Genomic DNA, 24,778 nt, shown 5'->3' with positions numbered 1-24,778 from the left:
TGCTTTTATTTCAGAGGAGTCCTGTCATCTCAGTCGACATTCACAGCTCCATTATTTACTGTGGGCCCTCCGATAAGGTCCCATTGTTTTCAGTTGGCATTCTAGTCCTTTATTTTAGTGTGCCTCTTGTCTACATGGTGCTCTGAACAATATGCTTTGGGGAGGACAGTATGAAGAGGGCACTTGAGGGGTGGAAGGATGTGAGTTTATTCAGAAGGGGCACAGGGTAGGTCAGATGGCCAGGGGTACAAAGGGAGCCATACCTTCATTTTGAAAAAAGAAGCTGTAAACAGAAATTACAGTTTACTGGTAGGTAAACTTAGAGCTCACCTGCGCGGAAATCATGAGGGCTAGAGGGAAATTCCCCCACAATTTTTCTTTCTTTTTAAAAATACCCTAGCAACAGCTGAACATATTCCAGGAAATCTAGAAATTACCTATTAATTTTTTGAATTTGAATAAAAATGTAATCAATATTCTTCCCATGGAAACTGGGCAAAATTTCATAAAATCTGGGCAGGAGCCTATTTTCCCAGTGTCTGTGGTAGAAAAATCTCAAACTACACAGTTCCTTTGTTTCAAGTAAACTTGAGTACAGCTGATAACAAAATAAGAAACCACAAAGCATTGGAATGCTTTGATCCTGATTCTAACCCGTGTCATAAGATGAACACCACTTTGCAAACTCTGTTTATGAGGTCCTCTTGATTGGGGGCTGTTATACGCTCTTCAATGGTAAGATACAGGATGCAGCAATGGGTCTCTTCATTTCTGAACCACTGCTAAGCAGTTTGAATTAGAATATAAGGTGAGTGAAAAAGAGAGACTTACTGGATATGCCTAATGTTCTATGTGCTTGAATGGCACTAAGCCAGCTGTTTAGGTGGCATACCAGGTTCTCCTGGAGTAAATATATTATTTGTGAAAGATCCATGTTAGCCCAGAGTACAGTGTAACATTTCAAAGCCTTCAACAGTCTCCCCAGGAGGTGGTAGTTGTGGAGGCATAATGGGTATCAGCATCTTCAACTGTCAGTTCCTTTCCTCTTGTCTGTCATGACTATTTACTTCTGATCATACCATCTGACACTTCTATGCCACAACAGAAAGCCTAACCAGCAAAGGATAAGGAAGACATTGGGTTCATGGTTTCTTGTTATGTCACAACAGGCAGCTGGCAACTCATTAACACCATGTGGGGGTGTAAAAAATAACAGTGTGTTAAGAATAGTGCCTACAGGCACTGTATATAAGGGAAACCCATAGTATACACTGAAATCAGATGAGCAGTTGACTGAAAAGAGTGGTGTGGGTTGTCTGTCTGTTTCTCCCCCCCCCCCCTCTCGCTGCTTGAGAAATGAGTGTTTGCAGTAATGTAAAATGCATGGTAAGAACGTCATTTCCTGAACATTATTATGAAAATTAGTGGTACCAATTATGAAGGCAAATGTATTTAATTTGTCATTTGTACATTTCCAAATGCTTCACCTGTGCCGCTGTTTCAGACTGTAAAGAATGAGGAAAGGCTGGAGCATGGACTTTTTACCTGCTCTGCTGTTTGTTGTGGTTTGCCCTGGTTTGTAATCCCTAAATGAGAAGAAAAGAGAGAAATCTATTATCTCAGTGTCAGTTGACATGATATTCAGAAACCAAGGCAATAATGAAACTCCAAAATAAATTCAAAATCATGGAGGTGAGCTATCTTTTCCAGCAATTAGAAACTGAAGAGAAAACCACAAGGGTAGCCTGGAAGTCAGATTTGTATCATGACTGGCCCCATATCAGAGCTGTACAATAAATGATGGTTTCATCGTAAGACTGCTGTTAAAATTATCCTGGGCCCTAGGTTTCATAAGTGAATGCATTTGCTGTAGGAAAATACATGATTTGTGTATAAAATGGAAGCTCTTCATTTTCTGTAATCTTCAATGTTTACAGAACTGGACTAGTCCACGTTACTCCATTTTAAGTGCTTTTGCACTTGTTCAGACAAAGAAGAACACTCTGTTTATAACAATATAATATTTATTTGTATCCTACGCTGCTACTCAGTACACCCAAGGGGCATGCAACAAAACTGTAAGTCCATATCACTAACCAACAATTTCTAAAACAATAATAAAAATATGCAGGCTGTGGCAATGAGGTCCACCTGAAAATGGCACATGAGAAACACTGCTATACGGGATCAAACAGCCTGTTGAATAACTTGGTCCTAAGCCACTGATGGCTTTATAGGCTAGACCCAGTTTTCAGTTTGACTTCAGAAAAATCAGGTTATATCATAAATATTTTAAACACCATTATTTAGAGTTGATACAGCAAGTAACAATTGGTAGACCGTGGCTAATGACTGCTATTATATCTATTTGTCCAATGTATAATCACAATTTATTGTTTTGAATTTTGTTCCTCAAAATTTCTCATATTTATTGTCCCTTGTGTAATTTTCTTCTCTTCTCCTTTTGCCCTTTCTTACCTTAGGGAGGGCCTGTTCCTATTATCTGAGTTGCTAACTTGTCCACCATTTCACATGCTGTCCTTTCAATTCCCTTTATAATTTTGTATATTGCAGTTAGGTCTCTCTTTAATTTCCTCCTTTTCCAAGGACTTCACCTCTGCCATAGTTTCTTTAACCTTTTGGACTTCCTAAGTTTCTAGAGTCTTCTATCACTCTGGCTGTTCTCTGATGTTCCTTCTCAAATTCCTTTAGTGTCCTTTTTTGTAATAAGGTGGCTAGGTCTGTATTTCAAATGTTTGGCCTCAGTAGTCCTGTATATACTGCTAGAATAATCTCCTCTGACTTAAATGCGACAAGCAGGTCAGTCTTTTAAAGGCTGCGGGGCAATTGTGTTGACCCTGGGTTGTATTGCCCTTTCAGACTGCTGACAATGGAACACCCTGAAATGACGGTCAGCTTCCATGAGGGCACTGATAATAAAAATTCTTTTTTCTGTCGTTTCTAATGGGGCAATAAAGCGGTTTGGTTTGGTGATGATGTCATCAATATTGGTGTGTGTGTGTTGTCTTTGTATAATATCTGCCCATATTACATGGATAAATATTTCACAGATTTGTATGTAGCACTTTCCAGAAGTTACTTTTCATAGATGATTCCCTTCTTGTAACCAGAAAAGTAAGATTTCCAACAATTGCTGTGCAATGAAAAATTAACAAAATGATTTTTAAGGGGCTCTGATTTGAACTATTACATGCAAAATAAAGAACTTATTTCTAGATTATATCTAATAAATCATATCCTTTTACTTAAATAGTAAACAGCAAGCTATTTTTTCACTAATAATTTTAGCAGGCCTAAATTAAAAAAAATCTCTTGCAAATTAAAACAAAGATATACAGAAAACATGAGAACAGCATTGATAGACCAATAATAATGTGATGGGTTTTCAGAAGTTTGTCACATTTTACTGAATAATCAATGGAGCTTCTTTATATGGCAAGATCCCTTTGCCTCTTACCAAAATGAAGAAGCCTGCTTTGGGTCGTTACAACAGCAGTGATGTCAGGTGGCATGTTCTCAGGCATGTTGCCCCAGCAGTGAGTTGTGGCGCATTTCATAAGAATCAGAGAATTGTAGTGTTGGAAGGGATCCCAAGGGTCATCTAGTCCAACCCCCTGCAATGCAGGAATCTCAGTTAAAGCATCCGTGACAGATGGCCATCCAACCTCTGGTTAAAAACCTCCAAGGAAGGGAAGTACAAGGAAGTGCTTACTGTCAGAAAGTTCTTCCTGATATTTATTCAGAATCTGCTTTCTTGTAACTTAAATCCATTGGTTTGGATTCAAGTTGAATGCATTGGCTCGGATTTATGATTTGGGAGCCCTATTTGTTCACCTAAGTAAACGTGACTATGTCAAAATTAGGGATGTATGAGGAAATAATAATAATGTTTCTGCCTTTGTACCTCCACTCTCTGAAAGCAACTTCAAAAAAATTCTTGCTGTGGGCCAAGCAGGAGGAAAAGGTGCTAATAATTATGCCTTTGAAATGGACCCCCCCCCAAAAAAAACCCCAAGCTTGGAAACAGTCAGGAGAAATGTGATAATAATTATGACTATGATAATAAAGTTGATAATACTTCCCCACCCCCTAGCAGCTTGGGAACAATTAGGCAAGAATGCGGTTGTGGTGATGATGATGCCTAAGTGCTGGGCTTTTCACCAGAGAACAAAACAAGAAAACATGGGAACAAGTAGGGAAAATATGATAAACCAATCAGTCAGTCGATCAGTCATGTTATTTCTATGCCACCTTTCCTAAGTTCAAACCATGCTCAGATCATGTTAAAAATAAACCATAAAAATAAACCATATAATAAACCATGTAGCAAAAGTAAACAATAAATAAAACACCAGAAAGTACACAATCAAATTGAAACAATTTCCAAATATATCATAACATCCAAAATAAAGATACAAAAAGATTAATATCAGTAATAGCAACAACCACCCTCCAAACAAACCTGCTTAAACAATACCCCAGCACAAGATTCTGTTCATCAGCCTCAGCTTTTATGGCCAAAGTGAATGAGACCGTCATTGAGTCAGTGCACAACTCTCCCAGGCTAGGTAAGCGAACAGGTCTCACAGCCAAGAATGGTCTCTGTTTTTTCCAGCAGCCTCAGCTTTTGTAACTGGAGTCAGTTAGGGTCCCGCCCTCCTGGGCCATGTAGGAAAAGGTCAGCAAGGCACGGAGCAGGTCTTCCAGAACTCACAGCCAAGATGGTGGTTGTGGTGGTCATTATTATAATGCCTTTGCCCTGCCCGCCCCCCTCTTGGGAACAACCTATGCAATATGGTATCAGAAACAAGAAAGGGTTGTCATATCATCCTCTCGCCCTCCTATTCAACCGAGGGCCCTCACAAGGAGTTACCTGCAGGCAGCAACACGAACACGAGCAACAGGGATGTGGACGATGGCCACATTTCTTCCTCCAGATCCCCCACCTCGCTTTTTCAGAAAGGCCTCCAAGTTGCATTTTAATTAAAATTACTGGTTTTAACTCAAAACTATTACGGTGTAATTTTTAGGTTAACACTGATGAGCTCCTAAAAACATCCAATATGCTGTAGTTTGCAATAAACTCTCAAGAACGACAGGCCCTGAGACCAGATTGCTGTTATTCCATCTCGTTTGTAGAATGCTAACTTGAGTGCTGCGTTAAGAGTTTCAGACTGCAGAGCTTCTCCACTGATCCACCCTATTAAATTAATGTAAGTTGCTGAATTCCTTTTTGTTGTTGTCGTTGTTGCTGCTGTCACCTGCTAAAGGTGTGTTTGTATTTGAGCAACTTTGTGAATTGTGCTGAGACTCTTCGTAGATTTAATAGGCCACACTAGCGAAGCATGCTGCATCTCTGAGGAAGAACAGAATGGCGCATAGGATCAAATGTGTGGTTGTTCAGTCCCCGATCAAAGGACCGAACCTCAATATTGACCCTCCCTGCAGCTGGTTATCTGTTCAGGGGCAGGGAGTTGTGTGGGTGGTTGCTCTGTGTCCCCTGAAAGCTAGACACGTATCCAGCTGCCATTCATGACATTAGAGAATGCACATACATAACCTTAGTTATCATGAGGTGCCTGGAGATCAATAGCAGCAGGCACCCTATTGATCCTTTTGATATCCTTTTGATATTGCTGATTATGAGCCGCTGTTGCTTGTGAGACCTGATCAGAGTTTATTGCATCCCTTTCCGGTGGTTCCTGTCATTTCTGACAGGGGTCACAGAGGGTGGGAATAGGTGGCTGGCTACTTCTGTGAGAAAGTTTCCAGGCGGTTCTGCTTTCCATGATATTTTCCCTTTTGCGCCATGCAGAATGGCCCCTCCACTTGTACAAGATGTCCCCTTAATTCCACTGATTTTCTCCTTCTGTCAGTCTGTCTCCCTAATTCTGGATGTAACCTCCCCCCCGCCCCAACATTTCATGGTTTGATGTCAGCCCTTTAAACCAGTGCTTTAGCATCCCTGTTTGGTTTCTAGGTAGAATTCAGTGCGCTGGCTTTGGATTAAGGGTTAAAACCCTTATCAGTTTAAGGGGGGGGGGGGAGAAACAAAGGAGACTGCATTCTTCTCTAAGATTCAAAACAAAAGACTTTTCCCTGAAGTTTGAGGGTAAAATTCAGTAGATGGTCTTGCGTTCATGAAAGGCTGTTGAACCAGTAGAGGTTTCTAACAATGGGAGATAAGGGGAAGCAGTTTTGTGATTTCCCCTTTCCTTTTGCAGCCCCCATGCTACTTTCAACAGTGTTCTGTAGGATCTCCCAATTCCCTGGAGTTGACTGGAGAAGTGCCAGTAGGCCAGGGGGGGCAGCAAAAACAACCCCTTCTCCTTCCATTAGTGGTCGCCTCTTCTTGATCAAACGTTCTTCTGTGAACTCAAGGATACCAACTGAATTCCACCCAGAACATCTTTTGTATCGCTGCAAAATATTTTTGCTTGAGCTGACTTTTGGTGATGGTTCAATATATTCTTGTATTCTATCACAATAATCAAAATAATTAGGTATTATTTTCTCTCTCTTCAAATTCTACTGAAAATCTAAATTTATGCCTAATGGGACTTCTGTTTTGGATTTAATTTTATGTCTTTCACAAGTAGCGGCAGACCACCCTTCTTTCTATCTCTTGAGCTTTTATCTTAAATCTAATTTTATAGAAATAATTGAATTTAGGGTTACTTTATCCAAAAATCCTTTGAAATATGAACCGGTGCCAAACCGTTTGAAGCTAATTGCTTCATTAATTTATGTGATATAACAAATCAGTTCACAAACATGTTTACTTGCATGTGAATGAAGATTAATGAGAACAGAAGTAAAAAAAGTTTCTAACACAGAGAATTCATTCTTCTACCCTTCTATTCACCTGTAGATGTAGCTCTATCAGTCTGGTTCTAAAGTGCAATATTATGTTTTGCTGCTCTCAAAGGCTATGATGCGCTCAATGTGCAAACACTGAAATACATTTATAAAGACAATAATAGTCTTATTGTTCTTTATTTTTTGGAAAATAATCTTCCAAATATGATTAATGGGATTTCGTTCTGTAATTTTTTTTTTTTAATTAAATGCAGGAAAGGAGCAATAAGAACTCTAAAAATATATCTATTCTTAACGTGATTATACTGTGGATATGAGACTGTGAAAAAAAGAGCAGTATGCTATTGCTTCCTGTAAAGGAAACTGGTTTCTTGCATTGAAAATCTTTGCTTGCAGGTACTGGCTGATGATTTTCTGCAGGCGATGTCGGTTCTGTAAGAAAAAAAAGATAAAAAAAGACACTGATGTCTTGTGGAGAATTTCCTAGTAAAATGCAAAGGTTTACAGTACTGAAGTGGACAGTGCTTCTTTTAAGTTAACATGTATTTCATGCTGTGCAGCATGTTTGAAAGCTATGCTTGACTTTTGCTTGCGACAGCTACTGTGCTGTTAGCGATAAGAGAGGGCTGTCGCTTCAGGTGCACTCCCAAAGCTTGTAAAGAATCAAAGCATCTTGGCCAATCATCGTCTGCCTGATGACCTTTTTCCGCTGTACTTCTGTGATGGCTTTTGAAGGGGAGAGCTGGTTACAGTCAGGACTGGGGGGACCTGCCGTGGTGTGACGGCAGGTTCAAATCAAACCCAATAGTTGCATCTTGTACTTTCTTCACATGTCCTGCCAGCTTTGCTGTATGGCTGCCACAACAGTAACCCTGTGAGTGGCTTGATTGGTGAGGATTTACATGTGTGCTAATTAGAGTGGAATAAATGATTGGCTGTTTGCTGCATCGCCATAAAGGGTGCCCAGATGTACACACTACATGAACATAATGTGCACGGGCATGGCGCATCAAAGTTTGTCAGCTGCATTACCTCAGCAGGCTTAGGGCCTGTCGGAGAGAATTTGCTGATTATCGTCCCTTATGATTTAGTGTCTGACTTGGTGAAAGTGAAGGACCTCAGAATACTGTCTCTGGCAAGAGATTTTTTTTTTTTTTAATTATATCACCAAAGTATTAAATGAGCTAAAAGGATTTTATGACAAGGTGGAAACAACTCCTAGGCTATAAATGCAAATAATTTGAAATCAAGACTGCTGTGCCCTCTGCAATATTTAGCATCATATTAACTAGAGCAATTAACAATAGAAACGGAGCAGAATGTTTAATTACACCGAGGCTACAATCTTAAACATAGTTACTGGGGAAGAAGGGCCATTGCAATAATTCTATGTAAATATTTTAAAGATTTGAGTGCCAATGTACACCACAAATACTCCATGATTCAGAAATGAGAGAGAGAAGTAGTTTGTGTGTGTGTTTAGATTTGCAGACGGCTGGCTGTCTTTGCTCTGATATACCAAACAGAATGTAAACGTGCTGAATATTTGTAAAGGGTTTAGAAAAATATAAAATAATTGTTTAGTATTGGTTGCCACTCTAAAACCCAGTCATAGTGCGGGCTTGCACACGTGCACACGCACACACACACACACATTCTGTTGTGTAAGTGTATAATTAAGACAAAACCCCTAGTGTATTACAGTTATGCACAAAAATCGCTAATATCTGATTCCTTTGACAAGTAATTTCGTACTTACATGTTCCCAATATTGATAATGTATTAATATACAATGATTAAATGGTTAAGCTGACATATTAAAGTTATGAGCAGGAACATTTATTCAGCATAGCTAAGCAGGAACAAAGACTGTCCATTCACAGATGGCATTATTCAATCTCTGAACTACTTCAGATGTTAGCATTACAGCATTGATTCTGAGCTCTGATACTGTGCCTCACTTGAATGACCCAATACAGTTAAGTGATAAGGTTAAGTTAATTACTGTATCTGTGCTATACAGCTTCCACATGATTACTGCTGAGAAAGATAGTGATGCTTTTTGCTTTAATTAAGCAAAAGAGAATGAAAAGATATAATTGGTTTTTGTAATACTCCTGTCTTATAACAAGCATCATGGGTATTCCCCCTACAAGTTCCTCGTACTTTCTAGCAGCAATTGTGAGGCATAATATATTAGAGGAATCTTTTTGTAGATTTGTGTTTCAGAAAACAAATCAGAAATCCAGTATCACTATCCCAGTGTCAAAGGATATTGTTGAGGTTTGAAAACAAGCTAAGGAAAAAATGTGGCAAGTATTTCCAGACAATTGGTAGTGGGTACTGTTGTTTTCAATATGTATTCTAGATATTTAAATATCTAAATGTTGTCACCAAGTTTTAAACTTGGACCACTTTATTCAGTGTTATTAGTATGTGCAATGCTATGTGAACAGATTCTTTATTATTACTCTAATTACAACAAATGCAAACTTGTCAAAAATAGCAAGCTTTGGTTTTGATGGAGAAGTTAAAGGAATCCTGCATATTTAAGATTTCTGTGTGATTTGTTACCTGGCATAATATAAGAGCGCTGAATGGGATAGTGCAGGGGAAATCATATTTTTTTGTATATTCACTTGTCTTAGTAGAGGGCAGCATATGGCCGGGATACCTGGTTTCTGACAATTCCTAAGATCTTCCTAATTATTTAAAAAGCTCCAGCGTTACATTCCATTTACTTTGGAGCTTCTGTATGCTTCATCAAAAAGCCCACTGGTTGATCTTCCATCTTCACATTCAAGTCATTCAGCAAATTGCTTCTGGGCCACCTTGCTCCATCCAGTGCACTGATTGTCAGCTGTAGGGTACCAGGATTGTGGAGCTGGATGCAGGAATATGCAGCTGTCCCATGCAGGAATCAAACCTGCAACCTTGGCATTATGAACCCTACACTCTAACCAGCTGAGCTATCCAGGCTTGTATATGGAATTTATAACCTTTGGACTGCTTTTCATGCGAAACAGCAGCCCCTCATTCACCCCTTGGAATAGCCTTCTGGATTGTTCCGTACCAGCCAGAAACACTACTGAGATTTGCCAAAGCAGAAGCATGTGGACAGGATTTAGTGCTTCGTTGCATGTGTGAACCTTGCCCTTTGGGCTTCCATGAAAGGGAAGAAGGCTATGAGTTTTTTTAGATGTGTTTTTAGTATGGTAAACTGTTCTATTAGAAGCAGAAAGAGAAACCAACTGTAAAGTAAATGAAAAGCCTCCCTCCCCTAGTTTATGTGAGAAAATGCTCTAAATAGTGCTAAGTTGTGTTAATGGTTGTTGTTGTTTTTAAACTACAATGCTCAGTGTTTCATTTCATGTGATGTATGCACAGCTACAGAAAATGTGCAGGCCATGTTCCATAATGATAGGTGCTCTCCTGCTGTTTGATTGCCCAGTGGATTTGACAGTGATGGACACTGCAGGTGTTTAGGTTTTGGTACATTTTACATCTTGTGGCTAGATGAATGATCAGGGAATAGTTCCAGTCTGCATGACAGCTGAACAACCTTATCTATTTAATACTTTATATTGGATATAATGTAGTCGAGCAAATAGCTGTGAGTGAGATACTTCTCACGCAGCATTGAACATATCTCTTCCTAGCCATGTGATAGCTTGGCATTGCATATTAACTCTAGACTGTAGTTTTCCCTGTCTTTTCACAGCTCAAGATGTTTATGCATTTCAGCCGAGGTGGTGCTTATTTTACTAGGTCATATTGCAGAAAAACAGCTTGAAAAGTTGCTTTCATATGTCAAAATAATGGAAAACTGATTTTGAGGGCATTATGATCGAGACTTCCCCCCCTCCTCTTTTTAATGATACAGAATAGTAATGGCCTGCGGTTTCATTTATTCTTGGGAAAGTGTAATTGCAAAAATTAACTTGTCATACACCACAGCTCAGCAAAGTTACTTTCCTATAAGTCTGTGGTCACAGTATGTTTTTTTGCAATTCAGCATCTGGCTCTGTGGGGTACTGATGGCTTCTATGAAGAAAAGTACCAGGGTGAGCAATTAAATGTAAAATGACAGCATAAAATATGATCATTATAGTTATACAAAAGACACATTTATGAATTTTGCAGATAACTGTCATTTTTTTCTTTCTCATATTTGCTCTTGCTTTGTTAGCTTAATATTTCTTGTACAATCCATTTTTTTCTTCTAAAAAGTGAACAATTCCATTTTAATTATTTTGACACTTGTTTATGTCTCTCTTATTTGTCAGATTTGAAGGCTAATGATACCTCTTTCACTTTGTTCTGACACAATACTTTCAACTATTTCAAAATCAAGGACTTTTAAAAATATACACAAAGGTTGTATGACGAGGCTAGCATTTCTTATGGAAATCAGTTTATGTTTATTGGATAATTTGCAGCACCTGGAAGAAGGAATGCAATCTCCTCAGCTATCAAGCAGTGTTTTGAAGTGTCTTTTCGTAAGGTTAAGCTGCATGCTTTGGAACTGAAGGGAGTGAATTGGTTGCTTATGTGGCATTCCACCAAAACAATATAGGGAAGAAAAATTCCATGTCATCTATTTCAGTATTTGCATTTCTCTGAAAAAGTCCTGATCCTACTTTTTTTTTTTTTAAAAAAAGTCATTAGTTTATGACAAATGTCATATTCATTGCAATATCAGCTAGATCCTAGTTGTTTATGTCACATACTGCAGGACTGGAGCTAAAAACAATGTACTTCAGGAAGCAATCCCTGTTCCTTATACCATAAGGGTTGCAGGTTTGAGGGGGTCACTTCTGATCATTTGAGTTAGGGCACTAATTCCACTGCCTAGCAGTCTACAGTTTTTGTCTGGCCAAGCCAGAAATAGTGTCTGAAAGGTCCTAGTTTGGCCCCATACAGCCTGAGGGCTACAGCCACTTTCAAAACACAGCGACTAAGAAACTGGTCAGCAGACTTCCCTGCAGGAAAGATGGGCAGGGCACTTGTTCTTGGGGCTGCTCCATAGCCAAGACACTCTAGGAGCCTCAGCGATACTAACAGCCAATCAAATCCTTTTTCGTCCCAACATCAGAGCTGCGGTGGAGTGGGGGACTGGCTGATATCATACAGAACTGCTGGAATAATCCTCGCCCACCTCTGGAACTCTGTGTTTGAGAAGAAGGTTGCATTGGTGAACAAAAATATGGAAGCCTGTTGCTCAGGGGTCAGCAAACTTTTTCAGCAGGGGGCTGGTCCACTGTCCCTCAGACCTTGTGGGGGGCTGGACTATATTTTTTTTTTTAGGGGGGGCAATGAACGAATTCCTATGCCCCACAAATAACCCAGAGATGCATTTTAAATAAAAGGACACATTCTGCTCATGTAAAAACACGCTGATTCCCAGACCATCTGCGGGCCGGATTGAGAAGGCAGTTGGGCCGCATCCAGCCCCCGGGCCTTAGTCTGCCTACGCATGCTGTTGGTCATCCCTAGAATCATTTTTTTTTTGTAAGAAGTCAGTCCTGTGCTCTACAGCCTTTGCTCCCAAATCTGCTGTACTCTATGAGTCTGGAGAACTCATTTCTAAGGGACACCACCAACCCATTCCTTGCTGCTTTCAGACTTTCTTCCTGCCCATCTTTGACCACTCCTTGAACCTGAACACTCAATACTCTACGGGTAAAATAGACTTAATTAAGCAGGTGCTGGGAATTGTATGGGGAAAGTGTAAGGTCTCTTAAGGCCACTGCTGAATCTGTGCCAGGAATCACCAGGCCAGTGGTGGAGCTTCATGCTCCGGCACCGGGGGGGTGTGGCGGAGAGCAGGTGGGGGGCGTGGTTGGCATGCGTCCTGGGGGGGTGCGCCACCCTCAGGGGCATGGCGCCCAGCGTGGGCAGGGGGCAGCCGCGATGGCACCCTGCTGGGATTGCACTGCCGGGGGCAGTACGCTCCGCCCGCTCCCTTCTTCCTCCGCCAGTGCACCAGGCTCAGCCATGAAACATGTCTACAGAAGGATAGGACTGCATTAAGACGTGGGTATTAATAAAAATAAATGTTATCTGAGAATGTGCAGAGTGCATTTCTATCATTCCTGGACAACCGGAGTAGGCTTCAAAACCACATGACATGCTGTTAGGCAGGTGAGCCATGCCATTTCTTCTTCTGTTTTAAAATACACTCTGACTCCTGCACACAACTGGAGCGTCAGTTGACTTTAGTTTGTGTTTGATGTAAGGCAGATACTGATGTGTGGACACCACAGTTTTTTTCTGTTTCAAAGATGGATACTGATAAATATTAGTCAAGTGCTTAGTTATGCTGAGCATAACAAGGATCACCAATCATACACATCATCTTTCATTTAGTGGGAAGAAATTTACTACCAATCCAGCTTGATCAGAAGTCTTGGGAAACAGGGGAGTGTTAGTATTCTCCACTTCAAGTGAGCTGATCATACAGATGACCACCTAGCTACATGTGTTCTAGTTCACTACAATAATCTAAGCCCTGATAACTGGCTGCCCACATTCATCTTTGCTCAATCAGGCCTTGGCCACAATTGAATGTCACTTGTTGAGCAACTTGTTTGGTCTTAACTATGGAGAACATTTTTGGAATCTGGAGTAATTGCCACATCATTTAGGTGATCCAAGGCCAATGGTGGAGATTATGACTGCTTCCAAAATAATATTCTACACCCCCCCCCAACATGTGGCTCCAGTTTTATCTCAGAAGGAACCTGGCAGATGTTTTTATCTCAGAAGCAACTTGACAGATGTCTAAGAACCAGTACATACTTGCACTAAGATGTCATATATTCTCCCAGGTTGATTTTCAAGATGAAATCAGCCTTTTTGGTGGAGATTCCCCACCCACCCCAAAAAGGTACTTTCCCCCCGTCTTTCTCAAAGCCATTGCTAACCCTGGTTGTAACAGCTTCAGTACCTTTTGTCTCTCCTGGCTACTTTAGCTTCCTAGATTCCTCACATGAATGATCTATTCAGACCCTAGTAACAGTTTAGTATTGGTTTGTTCTATTTTCCCCCAGTTGAAAACTGTAGCAATAAAGTATGCTAGCAATGGATCAGAATCCCTGGTTATCTCCTTGCCTAGACAAAATGTTTTTTTGAATGCATACCAAAGACCTTTTCCCAGGGGGATTATATATATCTACACACACACACACACACACACACACACACACACACACACGTAGAGAACAAATATCCCTGTTCTAGTTTATTGTTATTACTTACAAATAGGAGCTAATTTTGAGCAATTTTATGTCTGGGAATGTGAAATGGGAAACAGGCAAAGAATCAGAGTTAATATAAAAAAGGTGGAAGGAGAATTTGAAATTGAGCACTACCAAGAACAGCAAAACAGGATTGCTGGTGTACCAGTAAAGAAACCATCTTCCTATGTAGAAAATATTCTGTTTTTGTGATGATCTTTCGCTTTCATTTTGTCTTAAGGAACCAACAAGTTACTATTCCATTTCTAGGTTAGAAAAGCTTCATCTTTCATGATCTGTAGCAATCTGTTTTCTATCTTTATTAAAATTATTATTATTATTTATCACCACAATTGGTTTTCTTGTAAACTGCCTTGAATATTTGTTAGAATGGTGGGGTATGAATGCTAAAATAAATAAATAAAATTGCTCCCTTGCTATATGATTCTATGACTGAATTGCTGAGTGTAAGCTGAGGACAATTTACATCTCCACATAATGTTAGGGATGAAAAGTAATCTGTCACAATGCCACAATTGTGATAGAGGGTCTAATAGCATTCCACATGGGCTAATAAGGAAGCACCTTCTGAAGATCCAAACATGAGAGAGAGAGAGAGAGAGAGAGAGAGAGAGAGAGAGAGACCAGTTTTATAACTAGATGTTTTCCAGAGTCTAGAGAACATCTATCTATTTTTCAAGTGATAAAGATGAGGTTACATTCATTGGTCATCTTTGGAGATGTTGCGCCTTCTTAAGTTGTGTGTGTAATACTTTCTGTGGATTGTGTTATTGGTATTTTAGTTTCATTCTTAGTTTTGCCTTTCTCAAAATGCTTATTTTTACTAGGCTTGCGATTAATGTGTAGTAACCCTATAGCACAATACATTATACTTATTAACACTGTATTCACACTAGATCTTGATGTGTGAAGTGATTAAATGAGCATATTCAGCTTGATTAGACTAGCATCCCCCTTGTATCTTTGGGCTACAAGGTTTCTTATCTAAGGTCCTCTTGGCTGCCACTTTCTGTTTTCTTGTCGGTAATGACTGTTTCTTTGCCTTGCCCTTTAATGGTGTGCTTGCTCGGCATTGATTATATGTAATGATTTTTAACTATTACTTTGATCTTCCTGCTGTACTATTCTTCAGAGACCATTGCCAACTTTGACCTTTGACTAAAATTATTAGTCCGTTAAGCCATTATAAATGGGTTCCTCTGTCTGCCCATTCCACAAATGCCCTTTAGGATTAGAGAAGCAATGATGTATTGTGTCAAAAGTTTTCCCAACATGGATGTATTCTGAAGAAAAGGGAGGTTTAAATGAACACTTGCAACTCTTGATAATGAAGGTGCACTGACATTGCAATCCTCTTCATGCCTGCTCAAAAGTAAAGCCCACTGATTTCAGTGGGACTCACTCATAGGCCTTCAGGTGTATGATAAGTTATTAACAGTGTTGTTTTCCTAGAAAAAGAGGTGCTGGAACTCACCAGGAATACCTCCCTTGTTCTCTTATAACAGCAGTGGCTCCCACCTAAGAGCCCTGCTTATTATTATTTCTTTGTACAGCAAGAAGAAGAAGAAGAAGGTTTTCTTCCCAGTGTGTCTATGAGCAACACAGTCTGTAAAGAGGTTTTAGATGCATGCAGTGATGTTTCTGTTTGGATACAGTTCGGCTTCAGACAAAAACTGCATGATTAGTTCCGCTGTCTGCTGTGGTGGAATTTCACATAATCACATTAGTTTTGTGTTAGCTGCTATGAGCACAGATTTTGAAAAAAAGCGGTATATAAATAGATTGACAATGAGAATTATTTACGTTATTCCACACCATTAATTTCAGTGCAAAGATAACACAAGGCAAATGGGGAGTGGTAGGAAATTTCATCAATTGAGTATTATTTGTGGACTGAAAACAACAGCGACAGCGAATACCAATAATATTTTCTGATTTGATTTCTCTTCTGGGCCTGGGACAAATAAGTGAAGATCAGCAATTCCCTCACCCATTTCTGTTGGGATCCTCTTATATCCCTAGGTGGTATAGAAATGTTTTGTATGAACCCAATAAACAGTAATTCTCAAAAACAAAGATTCTGTTCTCCGTTTTCCATATGCTCAAAGTTAAACTCTATATTTATCAAAGACAGTCCCTATTTTTTTTTTTTTGTTAGCTGCCCTTGGTCAGCCACTATCCCTGTTATATCTCCATTTTTCATTGAGGAGCAGTTTTTAAAAATGTGTTGATTCTGCTGCACACGTATGAGTGTGCATGCTATTGGGATAACATCCTTTTCTATGGTATGGAAGGTCAGATACATCATCGTGATTCCAGTGTATACTTCTTTACTCTTGCTTATTAGTACACACTGCTTTTAAAACAATTTTAAAGATATACCGGTATTTGTGTGGGTGGGTGTAGTTTCTGTTTTTGCTCTCATCATTCCCTCCATTTCCAATGTTCTGGTGTGAGTGCTTTCGCAGAAGTACAAAAAAAATGCTAGAGGGGTGGTGGAACCCTAAAAGCAGCTCAATGAGGACTGTGTGTGTTCAGTAGCTATTGAAAGATAGCTGACAGTTTGCGTTTGTTGCGAGGGGTAGTGTGGAAGAAGGCGTGACTGTCTGTCTGAAACAGTGAACAGGAACACTCTACATCACAATGTTTTGTTGCAAATCCCTTTTTTTGGCTTATAATCTGTTAAAAAAATGAAGTGCATAATTATTAATTGCATTGAATGTTTACCAAATTCAATTTATTCTAATTTTAAGCCTTCTACAATTTAGATTAGTGTAGATACTGAAATGGTTCAATGTTTATTCAACAATTTTACAATAAATTTGGAATTCATTTTTATACTTTATAAAGTTTGAGAATTAGAAAATGAGGGTTCAAAATGTTTGCTTTTGGCCTCACTCTATCTAAGGAGATAGAATAAAAAAATAATTCAGAATAATTTAAAGCAGTTTAAATTAATGCAGCAGAGAAAGCTTTATATACTACTTCTAGCTTATTAAGAACTGAAATGTCACAATAATGGTAAATTATAATGTAATATATGCTCATACCTCCATTTCTGAATTAGTCACTCCTAAAAATTTAAAATATGTCCCAATATTAAATCACTTTGACAGCATATGACCAGAAATCTAATTTATTTCCATTTGGGACATTCTTCTATTTAATTATGTCATACACCAGTCTTTACAGAACATTACAAATTTACCAGTCTTTACATTACAGTATAGTGTAAATTTGGATTTGTTTATTATCCTTTTCTTTTTGAAAACAAAATAGTTATAAGAATGCATTGAGAGAAGGATTGCTAAATAATATCTGTTTAGCCTCAGCATCTCAAAATACATGTCAGATACTGGGTTAAGTAAAAATGGAGAAATTTGTATTACATACCTTTTTACAATTAGCGCAGGCTTCGTTTGTTTTTTGATGGCGGGCAGGCACATGAAACCTTAGAATCTATTGAAATCAGAATTCATTTGGTCTTTAAATCTTGCTGATTTTCAGTGGGATTTGCTCAAGTCTAATTTCTCTAGGCCTTACATACATATCTATATTTTTGTTGATGTGCAAATGTGTACAAATTTATTTTTTGTGTACAAATGCAAATATTCATGTTCATATGTAATGCCTGAGATGTCACAGGTCTGCAAGTCTTGTAAAATGACCTCGAAGGTATGCGAGTCCTCCTTGTGTCTTCTGGAAGGACCCTGTTGTACCTAAGCTAGCAAACAAAATAGAAAAGAAAGCCATTGTATTTATTCAACTTCTCTCTATTTTATAAAGATCCTTTTGCTCCAGACCACGCTATGCACGATTGAGCAGTCATGTTTGCTCACATACCTATCCCATGAATAGGTAACACCAGCAGTGATCTGTCTATTTCCCCCTCGCCCAAGAAAAGTGGGGCAAGAAGAGGAGGCTTGAACTTATTCTGTTCACCCAGTTTGCCCAGTCTGTTCTGCCCTGCTCACCTCTGGGTACTGGAGCCAAGAAAAATGGGGAGGGGAAGAGTGGGGCAATAGTCTGCAGTCACAACTCAAAGAGGAAAAGGGAAGGGGTGCTGTGTTTCACTTTGGGGGTAAAACCCTATCCTTTTAATGTAAAAACATAAAAACATGGGGCATTTGGCATGTCTAGTGTTAAATAAAAAGCTGGTGCATTGTCCTATGCACCTAGTCCAAGACATCGTAATTACTTGAAAAACTGAAAACTTGGCATTTTAATAGCACCTTAAAATCCAGGACATGAAGCAGTCACCTGAAAGTAAGCCAAACCACACATGTGCTTGAATGAAGAGATTTGAGACCACACACTCTGAGAATCCTCAGATTGGAAAGCAGGGGAGGATTTTCAGCAGCAGTGAGGAATGAATGTTTTCTATGTATATGTAAATAATCTTCACACATGCACTTTAAAAATACAACAGCAAACACTTATGTATTTGACTTATAGTTTGCACCCTGTTTGTTTTACCTTTGGAATATTTTTAATGAAATGTTAGCTTCACATTTTCCTGAGCAATATGCTGTTAAGCCTTGTGCTCCTTCTTTCCTTCCTTCTCTCTCTCTCTCCCCCCCTTCTCTTTCTCTCTCTCAGTGTGTAAAGTCATGTCAGACTTTTTCAGAGATTTTTGATGCGTGGATGTCTTCTGTCGTGTGCAATCATGTTTGTACTCTTGAGCCAGGCCTATCGAAACTGAACTCTGCTGCTTTGCTGCAGGTCAGCTTTCATGGACAATTAGTGTTGTAACAGCACTCTGGTCACAAGTTGTCGCCAATGTTTATCATAAAGGCATCATCCTGTGGTATATCAGCAATGATCAGTTAGTCTTCTGCTTTCTGAAGCATTTCATGTTAGCCTTTTCTTTGATGTGAGTCAGATGACTGCTCCACAAGGCCTTGCCCACTGCTTCTTTTGACGTAATCTGCCAGGAGCCTTAGGCCTTTCAAAGAGGTTGGTTATTTTTCCCCCTCTTTGCTCATCTTGTTCCCTGTTGTCCCCTCTCAGTAACTGTCAGAGGTCCCCATCAGCGCAAAGCTTGACAAGAGCGAAAAGAGCTATCCTCCTGCTGTTTGGCTCTGTGTCAGTATCGACAAGTTGTACGTGTTTGACGCTGCGTGAGGTGACTGGTTCCAGCACTATGCAGAAGTAAACCAATAAATCTTCAATGTCACTCTGCTTATTGCTGCTTGATTGCTCTTTCCCCCCTTAATATCACCATGGAAACAATGTTTTTTACAAAGTTTTTTTTTTTAACCTTTCAAGTGTCCTATCGTCTGATAAATATATTTTTAATAGGCGGAAGGGCGGGATACAAATGTAAGAATTGGACGGATACCTGACTTGGTAGGCAAGTCTTTACAGTTGTGGGTGCTGTAGCCTAGGAAAAACAGCTGAGAAAGTATATATTGCTGCAGCCTACTTTTTGGAAGGTTATTTGTAGTTCTTTTAGGGAAATATTTTGAGCATACTGGGTGGAATTGAACATAGAGCTAAGTGGGGTATCCATGCGGTAAATGAAATGTGCTTGCACATTGGGACTCCCCACCTCTCCTTCCCCTGGTGTACCCTCTAAATCTGTACCGAGGGTTCCCCAACCCTCCAGAGCAGATTTGGGGAGTGTGTGTGTGTGTGTGTGGGAGTCCTGTTACATGAGTGGACCTCTATCAGTGCACCCAGCCGTTTAGTTGAATCCCAACCATGCTCTTTTAAAGTGAAACTAAACCTGTTGTTATCGTTGCTCTTGAACTACTGTGTTTCAATGGCCGAGCGCAGTTGGCTATGGGGAAACCAGGTAGAGAATTTCACATGCCTTATTGCCAGTATCCTTTATTCCTGTCACAAACGTGCAAATTGCGTCAACAGCATAGTAGGAGTTTCCCCTCAGACTTATTCTAATCTCTATGCTATGCTGTTATTTTAAGAGCAGAGCTTTGAATCAAATCCCAAGAGCAATGAGAATACATCTCTTGCTTTCACAATATGTACACACAGGTATTATCTATAAGTAAGGAAATCCCAGACCTGCTCTCCATCTACACTGCAAAGTACTGTGCCTGAGCCCTGCACAGAGTTGTTCAAGGTGCCGTTGAATCCTGATATATTTGGCTGGCCTGGCCTCAGTAGCACATATGCTTTGTCCTACTTTACCTCACCTTGTTCTGCTTGCGCAAACATGAACTTTTGCCTTGGGTCCGAACCTTCAAGTTGCTGTGGCCAGAACAATCTGGAGTATTTCCACAATCTTAGATTGAAAATGGCTATTAGTTTGATGGTTTGCAATCACTTATGCACAGGTTACAAGGTGGTTATTGCTTTGCCAAGTATTACTGTGTTGCACTGAACTTTTTGTTTCCGTTCCTTGAGAAATTCTTTAGATATGCATTCTAAATCCTATGGCTTGGGGTAACTGTGAACCACATAGAACTCCATGGCTCGCTTTCTGTGTTGGCCCATTCTGACTGGGCTGTACTTACCACAAGAGCGTAGAAGAATCCTGCAGGACTGGAACACGGGATCATATAACCCTGCTTTTTGTTTTAAGTGGTGGTCAGCCCAATATTTCTGGGCACGAAGACAATAGTCCTCCATGTTTTTTTCCTCTTCTGCAGAATGCCACTTCTGAACTAGGAATCCCCGTTTAGCTATAATGGGTAGGAAATGTGGACACATTCTTCAAGAATTTGCCCATTCCCATTTGAATGGCATGGAAGGAGCTGTCCTATTTTGTAACCTTCATAGGAAAGAGAGGAAAGATGAATCAGATGTGCTTCGTTTATCCTACAGAGGATCCTATGAGTTTGGTCACATAGTGACAATTTCCCTTAAGTGCCACATCTGATGATGAGTTCTGCTTACCCTGTCAGGAATGACTTTCAGCGAGTTTTCCTGACATGGTAAGCACAATATCTCAACAATTCTAATCAAAGGAGATCAAAAATTGATCAGTGAGTAGCAGGGTCAAATTAAGTGACAATGGACAGGCAAATAAGGCGTGGTTGAGGAAAAGCTTGGGCAAAGAAAAAGCCCAAGTATACCACATAAATCACGTAAGTTACAACACTGCACTATACCAGCAATTGTTCCACTACTTCCTTTCTATATATAGGAGGTTTCCCCAATCAACATACTAGCCTTTTTCTGACTGATGCAGATTTACAGGGGTTTTTTTTCTTGATCTGCTCACAGATTACATGTAAGTAATATTTGTGAGCACCTATTATACAGTTGCCTTATAAATAATTGATTGTGAAATTAAAACCAGCAAGTGGCCCCTCATTTCAGCTTGGCAACTATAGGATCGTAAAATAGATATGTGCTAAGAAGATAATTCATTTCAGTTGTGTGGAATGGTAAGCCATGATAAATGGTGTTTCTGTACAGAATTCCCCATCTCTGTGATAGTATTAGTTTTTACTTTAATTACTAGCTCCAGTAATGTTTCCTATCCATAACTGTCCACAAAATAGACTGTTGCTGAGCAAAGGCTATGGCCTGCTTACTCAGCTGTTGAAAGGAGGACCCACGTTCTACCATGTCTTCCGCACTTGCTCTGAACCACTGCACAGCAGAGTGTCCCTCATTTAAATATTTAAATATTAATGTTGAAATTTGCAGGCACAAAGCTTTAATGCCACTTCAAGGAGATGTAACTTTTATCCGGGAGATTGTATCACAAAACGGAAGCCTTTTCCTGTTGAACCTTGAAGAACGACTGTGTGCAGGAGGCCACTATGCCCCCCATCTAAAAAAGTTTGGCTTGCACCTTGTTTTCCTTTTGCAGAACCACTGCCAACAGCACCAAAAAATGATACTCTGTCAGGGGTGGCTCTCTGCGAAATGGCTTAGTTGACATTAGCCGCAAATGAGCAGAGAGACACTAACTACTAATTGATTACTGTAATTATGCAGTCTTTGGCTAGTTTGTATTGGCAAACTATATATACTCCTTGCATAAATGTGAACTTGCAGAATGCACAGTAAAGGTCACTCTCATTTGCATGATAGGCTTCATTAGAATATGCTAAGGACAAGACCTAGTGTTTTATGACTTCAGGTGATGAATAGCTACCATATTATTCTGTTAGCTGAAAGCATATTTCAGTCACCTTAATTTGTGTGTGGGTATTTTTTTCCAATGCTATGAAAAATCTGTTGGGAGTTGGCAAGAGACAATGGTTTGATTTTATTGGGATGTGCATGTTAAGCTTGTTGGGGTAAAATAGTAAAATTGCTTCTCAGTGCTTTTCTTCGTTGTTTTTTTTTTTGTGTGTGTGTGTGTGTTGACATTCTTCCTGGGCTGTGTTTATTATCCAACAAGCACTATAGGCTATTTATTACACAGAATTATTTTATTTTAGTCCACCATCTCCATCTTAAGACACTGAATATATGTAGGTTAAAGTAGCTGCCATTGTTGTTGTTGTTCAATATTTTAATGTCCCAACTTAAGTAGGTAGGTAGGCTACAGCTTATTAACGCTTAAAGTCATTGAACAACACAGTCTTATACTAACAATTTAGTTCCGTTGTATAAATCAGTAGGTCGACACAAAGGTTTAGGATCATGGTGATAAACATCAAAATAATGCATTTTGTAAGTGATAATGACTGTCCCTGATCTTTACTTGTATGTATTCCAGCTTGATTAGCAGAATTTTGATTCCCAGTGGTCCAGTGATGTAAGTTAAGCAGAGGGAAATTGACCAAAGGTTATCCAGTAAGCTTCATAGCTGAATGGATATTTGAACCTCGATTCTCTCAAACAAACTCAGCATTTAAAGCAACAATGTTGTTGCAAGACTAGAGTAAAATATTGGAACTGCTGAACTTGTTACTTGTTTTGTTTTTTTAAAGTTGAGTGAGACAAATCAATTGAGATATGTGCAAGACTACACATTCAGCTGTACCACTCATTATTAAATATGCATACTTACAAATAAGTCCTATCTGTTAAAATGATTTGTGGTGGTTGTTGAAATTGGTAGAATAAGTTAGTTTTGCTAACTACATAGTACCTTTTCTTCGCTACTCATTGCAGAGCAGAGACTTTCCTTAATTCAGTCTCCAGTCAAACAATGATTGTTACTATTGACTGTCTTCATCCTGCATGTTTCATTAGGAACTTTGGCACAGGAACGGGAAGAAGAGAAGCACTGGCTCACAGAGCCATATTTATAGTGCGAACCAGCTCCTAATTAGCAATGACTGCAACTTATTGGGACAGAGAGTTAACATCTTTTGATAGGTTGCTTTTTAGAGCTTCCATAACTGCTCCAGCTACTAAAATGTGTAGAGGAGAAAATGAAGAAGCGGACACTTTTGTTATAAATTGCAGTTTTGTAATAAAATTGTACAATGAGCTTGCACAAGCTTTTTAAAATATCATTGCTGCCATGGAACAGGTCTGTAATTTATTTATTCAGGAACGTTGGAGGCATTTTTGATTTATTTGTTTTTAGAGAAGTTTTGTTAAGCAAGATAATGAGCAGAGGTGGTGTTAATCATTTGCTAGGCAACTCTGAAAAAAATGAAAATTTTGCATATCTTTAGCACTGCTGGGGAAAATAAATCCACTCATAATGCTGATGGTCTATTGGTATAATTTTTTAAAAAATATTATCTCTTACTCTGGAGAAATTCAATACATTCATATGTTATGCTAAAAGCTAAACTAATCAATATATAATTACACATCCATATGTACATATGTATTGGGTAATCATAAGTATTTGTTATCTGTAAAGATGAAATATGAATTTGTTGGTGGTCACTGCCATAGGTGATTATATATTTGTTTATGGATAACCCTTCAGGTGAGTGTTCTTCATTGTGTGCGTTTTATTGCTATTCTGGACTTTCTAAGGGACAGAAAATGCTTGCTGTGCCTGAAGAAGGGCACGTGCTGGTGGTGTCAAAAGATACACCCCCCCATGTCGATAGAGGTAAAGGCTACAGAAGATTTAGCTGCTCATTCTTTATTTAGCTTGGTGTCTTTGCGTAAATAGGCCAGAAGTGTATTTTGCAAGGTTTGGGTTGTTAAGTATTTATTTGCTTGCACAATTTTAATCCTGCTTTTTGTCCAAGGAACTCAAGCTGGTATACATAGTTTTCTCCATCTTTTCCTCACAAGAGTCCCATGAGCCAGGTTAAGCTGAGAGATGATGACTGGTGGCCAAGGTCACCCAGTGAGCTTTATGGCTAAACAGGAATTTGAAACAGCATCGCCCAAGTCCTAGTCTGACACTCTAAGCTATCGCCATTCCTGTAGTTCTATAGGTTAATTCAAACACAATAGGGTTGGTGGGTTTTTTTGTTTGTTTTGTTTTTTCATCTTGGGAGAATGGCTTGGGAAGAATACATGGGGAAATTATTTGAGAGATAGAAAAGAGCAGTTAGAAGCGCAGCCTCCTCATACTGGTTCTGTCTTTCCATTCTGATGCCATTTTTGTGGTCTGGACAAGACTATGCATATTCCATTAGGGCAGAGACTCCAGAGGTGCTTGGATCTCTACACCACCTGGGCAGCAGGTTTAGTCTCTTAAGGCACCTGGACATTACAACTACATGATGGGGACTGAGTGATAAGCCAGTGGAAGTATGGAGGCAAAATAAATAGAAACGCTCTTCTGCTGTAACAAACCATAAGTACAAGGTTCTCAATTGAACCTTGAGTAC

The 24,778-nt window shown here is 39.4% G+C and overlaps 1 protein-coding gene and 2 long non-coding RNA genes across 4 annotated transcripts in view; 1 reads left to right on the top strand and 2 right to left on the bottom strand.

The window, feature by feature from the left end:
* ZNF407 (zinc finger protein 407) overlaps window positions 1–24,778 on the top strand; it is a 328,959-nt gene that overhangs the window by 82,620 nt on the left and 221,561 nt on the right. The gene's annotated exons all lie outside the window — the stretch shown is intronic.
* Window positions 1–24,778, bottom strand: part of LOC310766960 — a 175,152-nt gene that overhangs the window by 118,200 nt on the left and 32,174 nt on the right. The gene's annotated exons all lie outside the window — the stretch shown is intronic.
* On the bottom strand, window positions 1,435–2,922 carry LOC310766985. Its single transcript, XR_014550562.1, has 2 exons — window positions 2,479–2,922; window positions 1,435–1,586 (listed from the first exon to the last, which is right to left on the bottom strand). It is a non-coding gene; the product is annotated as an uncharacterized lncRNA (long non-coding RNA).

Source organism: Podarcis filfolensis, assembly GCF_964270895.1.
Source record: "Podarcis filfolensis genome assembly, chromosome: 7".
Lineage (NCBI taxonomy): Eukaryota > Metazoa > Chordata > Lepidosauria > Squamata > Lacertidae > Podarcis > Podarcis filfolensis.
Note: the sequence above shows the minus strand (reverse complement) of the source record. Positions and strands in the feature narration are given on the sequence as shown.